Raw genomic sequence first — 14166 nt, 5'->3', positions numbered from 1 at the left:
TGAGTCAGAACAGGGTTATTTAGAAGATCCTCTGGGAATGTTTTGAAAAAATAAGTAAAATAAAAAGGAAAACACATGAGTCACAAATAATAAAATATGTAGGGATCAGTCAGTACATATTGATGGGATTTTGTTCCTAAATGGATGATGAAGTAAGCCTGTAGAAAAAAGTTTCCTTGGAGAAAACCTGTTTACAATAAAACACCAAATACACTTTTAAAAGAGGAAACGCCCTAAGGAGACTCATCTTTTGCATCACTTAAATTAGCTCAAGTAACCACAAATCCAAAGTCAAAGAAATAGTTACAATCTGATTCATGAGCACAGAAACCAGGAAATAACTGCCTTCACTAACATTTGGCTCTACAGCTTAATACAGTTAAAAATATGGCATAAAAAAAATACGGCATGATTGCGACAACATGGAGAGACCTAGAGGGCGTTATGCTAAGTGAAATTACTCAGAGAAAGACAAATACCATATGATTTCACTTAAATGTGAAATCTAAAAAACAAAACAAACGAATAAACAAACGAAAAGCAGAAACAGACCTATACAGAGATCTGATGGCTGTCGGGGGTGGGGGAGGGGTGGGGGGAGGGGGGATGGGTGGGTGACACAGGTTTCCAGTTATGCAATAAATAAGTCACGGGGATGAAAGGTACAGTGTAGGGAATACAGTCAATGTCACTGTGCTAGCACTGTGTGGCGACATATAACTACACTTGGGGGGGGCACAGCATAGCATATAAACTTGTTCAATCACTCTGTATACACCTGAAACTAATGCAACATTGTGTCAATTAGACTTCAATTTAAAAAACAGATAAAATTTTAGGGGCGTAGCTGGCTCAGCTGGAAGAGCATGTGACCTTTTTTTTTTTTTAAGATTTATTTATCCATTAGAGAGAGGGAGCATGAGCAGGAGGGGCAGAGGGAGAGGGAATCTCAAGCAGACTCCTTGCCAAGCGTGGAGCTGGACACGGCTTTATCTCACAATCCTGACATCAAGGCCCCAAGAAGACGACCTGAACTGAAAATAAGAGTCTGACGGTTAACCGACTGCACCACCCAGGTGCCCCAAAAGAGTGTGCAACTCTTGATTTCAGGTGGTGAGTTTGAGCCCACGTTGGGTGTAGAGATTACTTAAATAAACTTAAGATAAAAATAAATTTTTTTAAAATAAATAAAAACATGGTATGACAGTGTTGAAAACTTCTGAATGTTAAAACTTTTAAAAGCAAATCTTTACTAATATATAGGAACAAAGTTAAATAAAATGTAAAAATCTGAAGATGAGAGTACCTTGTTGAGAATTTAGTAAAATCTGCAAATAATACACTGAGTTATTTAGTGGTATTATCTACTGAAATAACACAAGAATGTTTCTAACTGGGCGCCTGGGTGGCTCAGTCAGTTAAGCATCTGCCTTCGGCTCAGGTCATGATCCCAGGGTTCTGGGATCAAGTGCCACATCAGGTGCCCTGCTCAGCCGGGAGTCTGCTTCTCCTTCTCCCTCTGCCTCTCACCCCTGCTCGTGTCCACTCTCTCTGTCTCTCTCAAATAAATAAAATCTTAAAAAAAAAATACTTCTAACTGTACAGCTAAGAAAACTCATTGATCAATATTTAATAAGCACCTACTATTACCAGCCACTGTGCTATGTTTCAGGTCCATAAAGGAAACAGGATAAAATTATAATATACCAGGACTGAAACAGCCTTCGCTAAAGTTGAAACAAAATTATAATGTAATCTTAGAGAAAGAATGCCTCTGAAGTAGCTAATTATTAATAGCTTAAAAAAAACAAAGCTTATACTTTCAATGAAATTAACCTTTTATAAAGCCAGTATTGTTAACATCATGGGAAAAGCAAGAGTTAAATGATTAATGGTTACCTCAATTAATGACTCAGTGTTTCAAATACCAGGTCGAATTTCTCCTTCCCTAGATAATCTTTAAAAATAAAATGGAAAGGAGCTCCATAATCCATATTCTATACATACCTATATTCCATACCATATAATTTACTAGTCAGTAAATCTGCTCTTCAAATTACCAATAATTAATAGTTACAAATCAGAAAACTAGAAAAATTGACACTATGAAAGTATAATATAAAGAAAATAAATACTTTTGTGATTCTATGCTGCTTATAACTATCTAAACCATCTAATAGCTTTTAAACAGTTTAAAGAATAAAATGAAAAAGAATGCACGTAGGGGGCACCTGGGTGGCTCAGTTGGTTAAGCAACTGCCTTCGGCTCAGGTCATGATCCTGGAGTCCTGGGATCGTGTCCCGCATCGGCTCCTTGCTCAGCAGAGTCCGCTTCTCCCTTGGACCCTCCCCCCTCTCATGCTCTCTGTCTCTCAAATAAAATAAAATCTTAAAAAAAAGAAAAGAAAAAAAATGCACGTAAAACTGATCACCAAAAATTGATACGTTTGAAACCTAAGATTAAACCCCAAACTATTAGAAAGACATGTTATTTTTTAAATTGTTTTCAGTTTATAAAAGTGACACATGCTCATTATAGAAAATTTGGAAACTATAAATAAAAAGACAACACATCACCCACTTCTACAGCCCCAATTGTTATATTATTAAAATAACATTGATACCTTTGCATTTGGCCCTTTTAATCTGCATAATGTTTCATTCATTCAGCCAATATTTCTTGAGTAGCTACTATGTGCAAAAAGCACTTCACTAGGCAGGAAATATGAGGTGCTAGGCAAGAAATAAAGTCCATAAGAGATGAAGATAACGGGTTGGGGAGGAATTTCACTACTTTAAAGAAGGTGAGGGGTGCCTGGGTGGCTCAGTCAGTTAAGGGTCTGCCTTTAGCTAAGGTCATGATCCCCAGGGTCCTTGTCAGGCTCCCTGCTCTTGCTTCTCCTTCTCCCTCTGCCCCTCTCCTGCTCATTCTCTCTCTCTCTCTCAAATAAACAAAATCAAGAAGAAAGAAAGAAGGAAAAAGATGGTGACACTTAAGCAAATGCTGAAAGCCAAAGAATCTAAGCCGGGATAATGTAGCAAGTGCAAAAATCTGAAAGCAGGAAAGAACTTACTTGCCATGCAGAGGAAATGCAAAGTGTGGCTGTAATTGAGAAAGTCAGAAGAGAAGCATGAAAAGAAGTTAGTAAGACCATCCGGACGGCCAGACCAAGCCCATAAAAATTTAGAATTCTTTTCCAAGTACAATGGAAACCCATGAACAGTTTTAAGGAGGGAGATCATATGTTCCAACTCCCATTTGGTAAAAGACCACTCTGGCTACAGGGTGGAAAAAAAATGGATTAGATAAGAAACAAAATTAGAAATAGGTAAATATGCAGTAGTTCAGGAATGGGTTCAGGTTGGCTTCGAAAAGAACGGGGTCATGAAGACAAAGAAAAGTCGAAGAACTTAAAAATCCGGTTTAGAGATGGAACTGACAGGGCTTGCAGATTACTTGGATATAAAATAAGAAGAGACAGGGTAAAAATAAAGAATGGCTGCCAAGCTGCAGGCTTGAGTGAATGGGCAGATGGCCATGTAATTCACTCAAAAGCAACAGCAGTATAAATCAAAAGTTCCACTGCAGACAAGTATATGTGAGGGATATAATTAAACACCTTGATATATAAATCTGTAGCTCAGAGAAGATCCTGGGCTGCAGACATCAGCATAAAGAGGGTATCTAAAACCATGCATCTGGATGAGATTACTTAGGGAGACTACAGTCAGATGAAAGTGCAGGATCATGCTTAACGGGGAATCATGACTGGAATTCTGCAGATTTCTCGTTTGAAACCATGGAGGCTAGAAAGAAGTGAGAAAACATTAAGTGCTTAGAGAAAAAACCGTCAACCCAAAATTCTATGTCCACAGAAAATATCCTTCAGAAATGAAGATGAAATAAAGACATCCTCAGTAAAGGGAAGAACTTGTTGCCAGTAGACCTGCTCTAAAAGAATTCAATTCAGACATAATGGAAATTTTACCAGTAGGAAATTTTGGAACATTAGGAATAAAAGAAATAATGATGGTAAACAACAGACTATTGAGTTCTTAATATACGATAGTTGAAAGCACACAGTGTAACACCATCGGTAGGGACTTCTCAATGCATGTAGATATAATATATGACAACTATATAACACAGGGAAAAGAAAAATCTGTATGAGGGCAAGGTTCCCGTATTTCAACTGAGGTGGCAAAATACTGAATCTAAGTAGTGTGAAAAGTTCACTATGTATATTGAAATCCCTACAGCAACCACAGGAAAACCTATACAAAGAAATACAGCCAGAAACAACAGATAAGTGAATATGAATATTAAAAAGACATGTTAATAATCCAAGACAAAGCAGGAAAGGGAAAGAGAAGAAATAACAGAAAAATAATATGGTAGACCTAAATCCAAGCATATGAATGGTTAACATTAAATGAAAATGACCTAAATATAATTATAAGCTAGTTTGTCATAGTAGATATGTATGATCCAACTATAGACTATCTAAAAGAAACTCACTTCAAATATAACCATAGAAGTCGGTTAAAAATAAAAGGATGAAAACTTATGTCCACAGAAAAACCTGTGTATGAACCTTCATAGCATTATTAATAATAGCCAAAAGTGGAAACAACCGAAATGTCCCATCAATTAATAAATGGATAAATAAAACAGCTCAGCAATAAAAAGGAAGTACTAAAACATGTTATAACATAGATGAACCTTGAAAACATGCCAAATGAAAGAAGCCAGTCAAAATGAACACATGTTGGTGTGATTCCATTTAGATGAAAGGTCTAGAATTGGTAAATCCATAGAGACAGAAAGTAGATTAGTGGTAGCCTAGGGTCGGGATGTGAAAAGGAATATGGAATGATTGCTAATGGCTATGGGGTTTCTTTTTGGGGTGATGAAACATAAGAGTAGACTGTACTGATGGCTGAAGAACTTTACACTAAAACCACTGAATCATATACTTTAAATGGGTGAATTTTATATGTGGATTTAAACATTAGCATTAAAAACATTATGCTATGTGAAAAAGGCCAGATTTAAAGTCTACATATTGCATGATTCCATTCATATGAAATACCCAAAAGAACATGTATATAGAGACAGAAAGCAAATTAGTGGTTACCTGGGACTGGGGTACGATTGCCAACTGACTATAAAATAGTACAAGGAAGCTTTTGGGTGATGGAAATCCTCTAAAACTGGATTGTGGTAAGGGTTACACAACTATGTACATTTTTAAAAAATTATATATCTTTTAAAACTTAAGTTTTAGGAAATGGAAATCATAGCTCAATAAAGCTATTTTTCTCAAAGCACAAAAGGTACAAAACAAGCAAAATCAGACTTTTGTTCTCTGAAAGATATTGTTAAGAATCAACGATAAGCCACAGACAGGAGAAAATATCTGCAAGTTATATGTCTGACAAAGGATACAGATCCAGAATATATCAAGAACTCTCAAACTCAACAGTATGAAAACAAACCACTCAATTTAAAAATGGATAAAAATTCTCTTCAACAAAGATAATACAGGAATGACAAGATGCTCAACATCAGCAACCATTAAAGAAATGCAAATTAAAACCACAATGAGATACCACTACACATGTATTAGAGTGACTAACTTAAAAACAGTAAGAATACCAGGTGGTAACTACAGATGCAAGCCAACTGGAACTCTCATAAATTGCTGGGGTGAAATGCCAAATGGTACAGCCAATCTAGAAAGCAATCTGGCAATTTCTTGTAAAACATCACTTATATGACCCAGCAATACCACTCCTAAGTATCTGTCCCGGAGAAATGAAAACCTACATTCAAACAAAAACCTATATATAAATACTTATGGCAGCTCTATTCCTAACCACCCCAAACTGGAAATAATCTACATGTCCTTTAATGGATGAACAAACTGTAGTATGTCCATACAATGGAATACCACTCAGCAATAAAAAAGGAATGAACTACTGATACAACAACCAGAATGGATCTCAAAGGCATTATGCCGAGCTTCCCAAAGAAGCTGGTATTGAAAGCATACGTTCTGGGGCACCTGGGTGGCTCAGTCATTACGCGTCTGCCTTCGGCTCAGGTCATGGTCCCAGGGTCCTGGGATCAAGCCCCGCATCTGGCTCCCTGTTCGGCAGGAAGCCTGTTTCTCCCTCTCCCACTCCCCCTGCTTGTGTTCTCTCTCTCACTGTGCCTCTCTCTGTCAAATAAATAAATAAATAAAACTTAAAAAAAAAAAGCAAGCAAAAATTCTCCAGAAGACAAAACCACTGTGGTTGCCAGGGGTCAGGAGTAGGGAAAGTGTAACTACAAAGTGAGCCAATGGACATCTGGGGAAAATGATATGGCTATTCTGTTTCCCGAGAGTGGTGGTGGTTACACATATCTATGCATGGGCTAAAACTCACAGAACTGTACCTGCCCCAAAAGAGTTGATTTTACTACATGTTAGTTAAAAAAATTTTTTGAAGTTCAGGATCCAGTACTAAGCCCTAAAGAACAGCCACATTTAGAGAGCAAACAGAAAGAGGAGAAGTCAGCAAAGGAGACTAAGAACAGTCAGCAAGGAAGGAAAACACCAAAAGCTGAAAAGGGGGACTGTATGCGGAAGGAGGGAAGGATCGACAGGGTTAACTACTGCTGACATGTTAATAAATGCGTACATAAGAGTATTCATTGCTTTTATAAGCTATATATCAAAAATTTCCCCATATTCTTATAAATCTTCAAAATCTTCTTTTTAATGGTTATATATATTTCATCTTGCAGAGGTACCACCATTTCCAATAACACTTACATGTACCTAGTTACAAGTCACCTAATAATACCTATATGTACTTCATAACCCCAATTTTTCTCTGATTAACATGACCTCATTAGAACAAATTTTCTAGTCAAAGGAAATTTCAACACTCATGATACATATTTCCAAACCACTTTCCAAAAAGTTTTACCACTTTACACTCACAACGATGTATAAATCTTCATTTCACCAAGGTGTTTATATGTCTTTTTATTTTAAAGGCAAACAGTAACTTGTTAAATTCACAATTCACTTCCCATTTCTTTTGCTAACTACACAGCAACTTATTCCTTATTTCTCATTTCTTTTGCTGTTATGTTTCCTATTTTGCAAGCTATTAGAGGCACAGGCAGTAAATCAAAATAAACAAATGGGAAATATACAAAATATAACTTCTAGTAGCACTCTTACCTCTAGAGATGGCAGAGAAAAAATTCTGATTCTTCCCTATGTAGGCCCTCAATTTCAAACACCTCACAATTGGAGCTATCATTTTTATAACAGCATGTATTCTTCGAATGGACAGTCACACCAGATGAACTATCCCCCAACAGCCCACCTATCACTTTTCCTATCAGCATCAGACAGACAGCAGTACAGAATCCAGTGCACACACAGGTACTTCTAAGACAGGGGTCTTTCAAGTAATATTTTGGGATGGAATGGTAGACCTTAAAACATGTTCAATTCCATTATTATTGAGATGAAGAAAACAAAGCTAGTGTCAGAACCAGATGATCTCCAGGGTGGCAGTTGCCACAGTCCTGCCTGCTATTAACCCTCGCCCCTCTGCCTCCCAACACAGCAGCTGACTAGAATTCTAAGAAAGCACAGCACCAATTCCATGTCATGCTACTTCACTCTTAGTTTTCATCTCCTTACCTTTCCTTTTATGAACTCAAGGCTTTAGGAACAAAACTTGGCCTCTCATTACAAAACCAATCCCTAATGTTAAGTTTTTTGTATGTTTTTCTTAATCCAAGAGCTCAGGCCCTCTATTAAGTAGCCCTGGGCTCTGCCATTCAAAAAGTGAGGTGTCAACTTGGTTATTTACAATATCTGAGCATAAAATCTTCATTCGTAAAGCAGGAAGAAAATGGTTAAGTACTTTTACGGAGTCCTTAAATGAGATTAAACGCATGTAAAGTGCTTAGTGGAAAACCTGATACCATAACTTAAAACTTTAGTTCGTTCTGTAATCTAAAAGGGGTGCGTTCCTGCCTGGAAAAGACATCTATTAAAAGATAAGAATAAATGTTTTGGGTTTGAGTTAGACTGTATAGCTAATAAGAAGTCAAAGGTACAGAAAAAAAGCAACTCTAAACTTTTGCAAAAGTAACCCTCTTAAGGTCAGTTAGTAATAGTATAGATGATCTCCCCAGCTCCCATATACTCTCTATTTGAGTATATCACAAAAAGTCACAAAAATCAAAACGCTATTTTAGAGGTATAGGTCTGTGATTCATCAGTAGACCTGTACCTCTGAAACAAATAATATATTATATGTTAAAAAAAAAAAGAAGAAGAAGAAGAAGAAGAAGAAGATAGTAGGAAGGGAAAAATGAAGGGGGGAAATCGGAGGGGGAGACGAACCATGAAAGACTATGGACTCTGAGAAACAAACTGAGGGTTCTAGAGGGGAGGGGAGTGGGGGGATAGGTTAGCCTGGTGATGGGTATTAAAGAGGGCATGTATTGAATGGAGTACTAGGTGTTATATGCAAACAATGAATCATGGAACACTACATCAAAAACTAATGATGTAATGTATGGTGATTAAAATAATAAAATAAAATTTTTAAAAAATAAATAAAAAGAGCAAATAAAAGTAAAAAAAAAAAAAAAACCACCAAAAAACGCTATTTTAATCAGGACCATGCTTACCCTCCTCCTGCGTCTATTCAAATTCTGTATTATCGGGACACCTGCGTGGCTCAGTCAGTTAAACATCTGCCTTCAGCTCAGGTCATGATCCCAGGGTCCTGGGATCCAGTCCCGCATCGGGCTCCCTGCTCAGCGGGGAGTCTGCTTCTCCTTCTCCCTCTGCCCCTCCACCCTGCTCACGCTTTCACTCACTCTGTCTCAAATAAATAAATAAAATCTTAAAAAAAAAAAAATTCTGCGGGGCGCCTGGGTGGCTTAGTCCGTTAGGCGTCTGCCTTTCGGCTCAGGTCATGATCCCAGGGTCCTGGGATTGAGCCCCGCATCAGGCTCCCTGCTCAGCCGGGAGCCTGCTTCTCCCTCTCCCTCTGCCCCCCGTCCCCGCTTGTGATCTCTCTCTCTGTCAAATAAATAAATAAAGTCTTTTAAAAAAAATTCTGTATTATCTTTCAAAGTGTAGCTCAAGTTCCTAGATTCTCCCTGAACCTGACCTCTCTGACCATTTCTGATTAAGTAATCTCTGCCTTTGCCTAGAACAGCAACTGTCATACTATATTGGGACATCGTCTAGAGTGTATTTGCTATAATTTATTACTTCCTTTTTTGAGTGTCTTTTTTCCTCCAATAATATTAAGTTTCTACAGGTACAGAACCATTATGTTTCTCTGTCCAATGAAACCCAGCAAAGTGTTTTACTAATAAATAATGACTGGTAAAAAGGATTAACTCATTTAAAAAATTCAGTTCCAGAAATAAATAAATAAAACCTATTAACAGCATCTTTTCCCTTTCTCTACACCAGCGTTTCTCAAACTTTCATTTTCATTACCACTATGCTAAGGACTAAAATTACATTTAACTTAACTAAATAATGTAACTTAATTCAATTTCTCCCTAACAAGAGAAAATAAAAACTAAAAGGATAAGATTTGGTAGGGTAGCACTGAGCTTTGGAGGGTCAGAAACCACTGTATATACCTAAGTTATTATCACTCCTGTTGAGAATGCATGCTCTATATTTAACCAAATCCTCCAAACACTTGAAGGTCCAAATAGGACTCATTTGTTCCTATTAGAGTAGGAGCTTTCTCTAATTACAAAACCAAAGATGTGAACATACTTTGGACTCAAAGTTTTCTGTTACAGAGAGAGGAAGAGCACATTTTTCTAAGCAAGGGGTAAGACCATAAACACACACACACACACACACACACACACACACGCAGAGAAGAAAAAGCATTGAGTATTGTAAGTTTTACAAGACCAGACCAAGAATGTGGGAACCTGGGTAGGCTAATAATTAATACATCTTCAAAACAACACTCCTTAAATATGTATTCAACATTTACTCGGCAAGAAGCCTGAAGTTTGCGCTAAGGAAGAAGGGAAAACAGAAATGAAGACGTAGTCCTGAATAATTCATCTCTGGCCCTAAACTCAGGAGTTCTGACTCAGCAAAAGACCCTGCAGCTAACCAGAACTACCCACCTCAGCAGGCACTGTCCCCTGCCCTTTGGTGGTCTCAGGCTCTAGCCCAAACAGCTTATGAAATATTCCCCAACATCACAGATAATATCCTTTATGAGAGGATTTTTAGAAAACAACTTCTTCTCCCTGTTACACTTCCAGTGAACCTTTAGAAATCGACACTCTGGAGAGGAGCCCAGCTGGCCCATTCCTTAATCCAGCTCAGTGATTTTGCTGCATGAGAAACTTGGCCTGATTAGAAGAGAAGAGAAGCCTGGAAATGTATGTGTGTCTTAGCCAAATAATGTGAGATATTTGTGGGCCAAATGACAGACAACCTTAACATCCAGAAAAAAGAATTCACACTATATTGGGATATAACAGTTAATCACTGTAGATTTGTGAGAAGTAGTAACACATTGATTGTGCTATTTAGAGAAGACGGCTCTAGGACACCTGGGTGGTTCAGTCAGTTAAGGTTCTGATTCTTGATCTCAAGGTCCTGAGTTCAAGCCCTACATTGGACTCCATGCTGGGCATGGAGCCTACTCGGGGGTGGGGGGTGGCGGTGAAATTTGGGGCGCCTAGGTGGCTCAGTCAGTTAAGTGTCTAACTCTTGGTTTCAGATCAGGTCATGATCTCATGGGATTGAACCCGGTGTCAGGCTCCGGGCTCATTTGGAGTCTGTTTTAAGATTTTCTCTTTCTGCCCCTTCTCACACATGCGTGCTGTCTGTCTCTCTCTCTCCCTCTCTCTCTCTTAAATAAATAAATCTTTTTAAAAAAATAAAGAAGACTGGTCTATAATGCTCCTGATGGACCCCCTGCATTTACAGAAACTAAAAGTTTGCTGCAGAAAACTAAGCAAGGATAATAAGGGCCTGTTCATGGAATAGGCAATGACAGATTCAAGAATTCTTTTGTAGAAGGGAATTGATAATTATCTAGTAATAGAGGATATAGGAAAGGACACTAATAAATCTAACTCTGGTTTGGAGCAAAATGAATAAAAAGTAACATCGACACTTCAAAGCCAGAGTTATAAGACTAGAGTATAACTGAGGTATATCCACTGAGGACATTATTTTAGGAGTTGTCAACATGGTTCAACATTTTATACAAAAGGCAAAGGAAAGTAGTAATATTCCATCAAGACATTTTTTATCAACTAAAAAAGTGGCAATAATCACAAGGTTTTGTATTCAGTTGCCAAAATACTCTTTAATCCAAAATCATTTATTTCTGGATGGTACCAGGTAACAAAAACTTGTATCATCATTTCTCTTTCCTTCTTCCATGCATCCTCCCTCGGTGAAATCATTCATAGCCATTACTATTAATCATAAACTCTAGGCTATTAGCTCCTGTATTAGTTTCCTGTGGCTGCTATTAACAAATCACCAAATTGTTTGACTTAAAACAACAGAAATGCATTCTCTCATAATTCTGGAGGCCAGAAGTCAGAAACCGGTATCATTGGGACAAAATGGTATCGACAAGGCCTCAGCCCCCTTTAGAGGCTCTAGCGGAGAATCCATCATTTGCCTCTTCTAGTTTCCAGTTGCTACCAGCATCCCTTGGTTTGTGGCCACATCACTCCAATCTTCAAGATCAGCATCTTCAGATCTCTCTGCTCCAGCTTCCTATCTTCTCCTCTGTATGTGAAGTCTCCCTCTGTCTCCCTCTTATAGGGATACTGATTGCATTTAGGGCTCGCTTAGATTAACGCAAGATAATCTCTCCATCTATAAGGACATCTCCCCTCCCCACTTTTTTTGCCATCTAACATTTACAGGTTCCAGGGATTAGGGCACGGATAGCTTTTAAGGGGGCACTTTTCAGCCTACCATAGCTCCCAAATCCCACCAACCCCAAATCACTCTCCTGGCCAGCTGACTCCTATAGCCTATGGGTAGGTATACTTAGACATCCTAAAAGAACCAAAAACCCATTTTGTTCCTACTTCTGTTGTCATTTCTTTTCCAGTTTAGCTGTGTGCATGCATGTGTGTTCTTACTGTTGTTAATGGCATACCCATTCACCCAGGTATCTAATCCAGAAACTTCATCATCATTCTAGAATTCTTTCTTCCCTAATTCCCTCTAACACTATTATCCTACAGATTCCAGCTCCTAAATCTCTCTCAAATCCCTTACCACTGTCCTCATTTATGCCCTCTTTATTTCCTTGCCTGAGCTGCTACAACATTCAACCACCTGATCTTCCTGACTTTAGTTTCATTCTGCTCCAATCTAATATCCACACTGCCTCTAAAATGGTGTTTTGAAAGGGCAAGACCATCTAGAGTTATGTTCCTACTTAAAACCTTTAAGGGTTTGGGGGGCTCCAGGGGGGGCGGGGGCACGCAGTTGGCTGAGCATCTGACTCTTGGTTTCAGCTCAGGTGGTGATCTCAGAGTCCTAGGATTGAGCCCCGTGTCAGGCTCCACGGCAGAGTCTACTCGGGTTTCTTTCTCTCTCTCTTCCTCTGCCCCTCTTCACCCACGCTCATGTGTGTGTGCTTTCTCTCCAATAAATAAATCTTAAAAAAAACACAAAAAACAAAAAACCACCTTTAAGGGTTTGGGCTCTCTACTGCAGAGTTAAATTCCAAATGTCTCAGCATGGTATGAGAAAGATCTGTCATGATCTGGCACTTAGCCTCTCCTGCCTCTCCTCATCAATCTTGTATCTTCTTTTCAACCACTTACAACTCTACCAACAGTTCTCTGAACATGTCAATTTGTTCAATCTTTGCTGTTGCTAATTCTCTCCTCCTACAATCTTCCTTTCCAGTTACCTAGTGAACTCATTTAACACAATTCATATTTCTTCTGTTAAATGTTCTCAAAAGTATTCTCCCTCTCCCCTAAAATTAAGTTTATAACTCTACACTGCATCACAATCACACCGATTTTTGTTATTAGTAGTTATTTGTGGGGAGGAAATATTGCACAATACAGAAAAATACAAAGTACTACTATTTGCAATGTATGACTCCAGCCTCCCCCCCCATGTAAGGGCAGGGATTATGTCTTATCCATATCTATTTTCCTAGAACATGTATTCAATAATTATTTGATGACACATCATTTTTTAATTATAGAAACAATACTTGCCCATATTTTAGAAACTAAAAGACACAGTAATGAAGACAATTAAAAGCAGTCATGATCCCATCACCCAGAAATAATTACTGATAATGTTCACACATTTTAATCCAGCCTTTTCCTTATCTTACTCCTAAAGATGTTCCCTAATATATAGTCTTACAGCAATTTTAGCCTTAAGGATAAAATTAAAACATAACCTACCAATTCCTATAACTTAAGATTTGGAAACTTGGAATAGAAGGAATTTAGTCCACAGATTTGTTTGGGAAAAGTGCAAATTTGATTTATTTCATTTAGATTTCTGTTCTAGATATTCAGATCCCTAAGATCAGGATCTGTAGAAGTGATACGGTTTTAAGGAATTTCACTGCAAACTTCATCACTAGGTAGTTTTTATACACTTATAAAACAAATAACTTTAATTTTCCAGGATGAACAAAATTTAAAATAAAACACAAGATGTGATCCATTCCTGAAGTAGTTTACCCATTTTGTGGCCAAAATACCAACTGCCCAAAAGTATAAACAGTCCTTACATGTTGTCAAAATCAAACTACAAAGTTTTCAAAGTGTTCAGAGATTTATTCTAAGGAGCTTATAATTTTATTTTTAAGTGGCATGCTTAATTATGTACTGGTCTTTACGAAAGAGAAGTTGAAGGCTCCTCTCTCCCTTCCCAGATCTTCATTTCCTCACAAAGTTGAATCAGAAGCTTGGCTTTCAACTCAACCCTCAAGGTAATGGAGGACTTGTTGTAATTTATTACATTCGAGACACTGAGTAAGCCACATTTTCCCCATCTCTTGTGTTTTCCTCTTTTTCTTATTAGAAGGTATAGTCTTTTCATGCAGCTAGAGGGAAGATCTATAATTTGATCCTAC

General features: G+C 37.9%; 1 protein-coding gene across 4 annotated transcripts in view; it reads right to left on the bottom strand.

Moving 5' to 3' along the window:
- The window catches only part of ABL2 (ABL proto-oncogene 2, non-receptor tyrosine kinase), a 115244-nt gene that overhangs the window by 33039 nt on the left and 68039 nt on the right, over positions 1 to 14166 (bottom strand). The window lies entirely within an intron of this gene.

This window comes from Zalophus californianus, chromosome 10 (genome assembly GCF_009762305.2).
Source record: "Zalophus californianus isolate mZalCal1 chromosome 10, mZalCal1.pri.v2, whole genome shotgun sequence".
Classification (NCBI taxonomy): Eukaryota; Metazoa; Chordata; class Mammalia; order Carnivora; family Otariidae; genus Zalophus; species Zalophus californianus.
The sequence above is the reverse complement of the archived record's forward strand: the minus strand, read 5'-3'. Positions and strand labels throughout refer to the sequence as shown.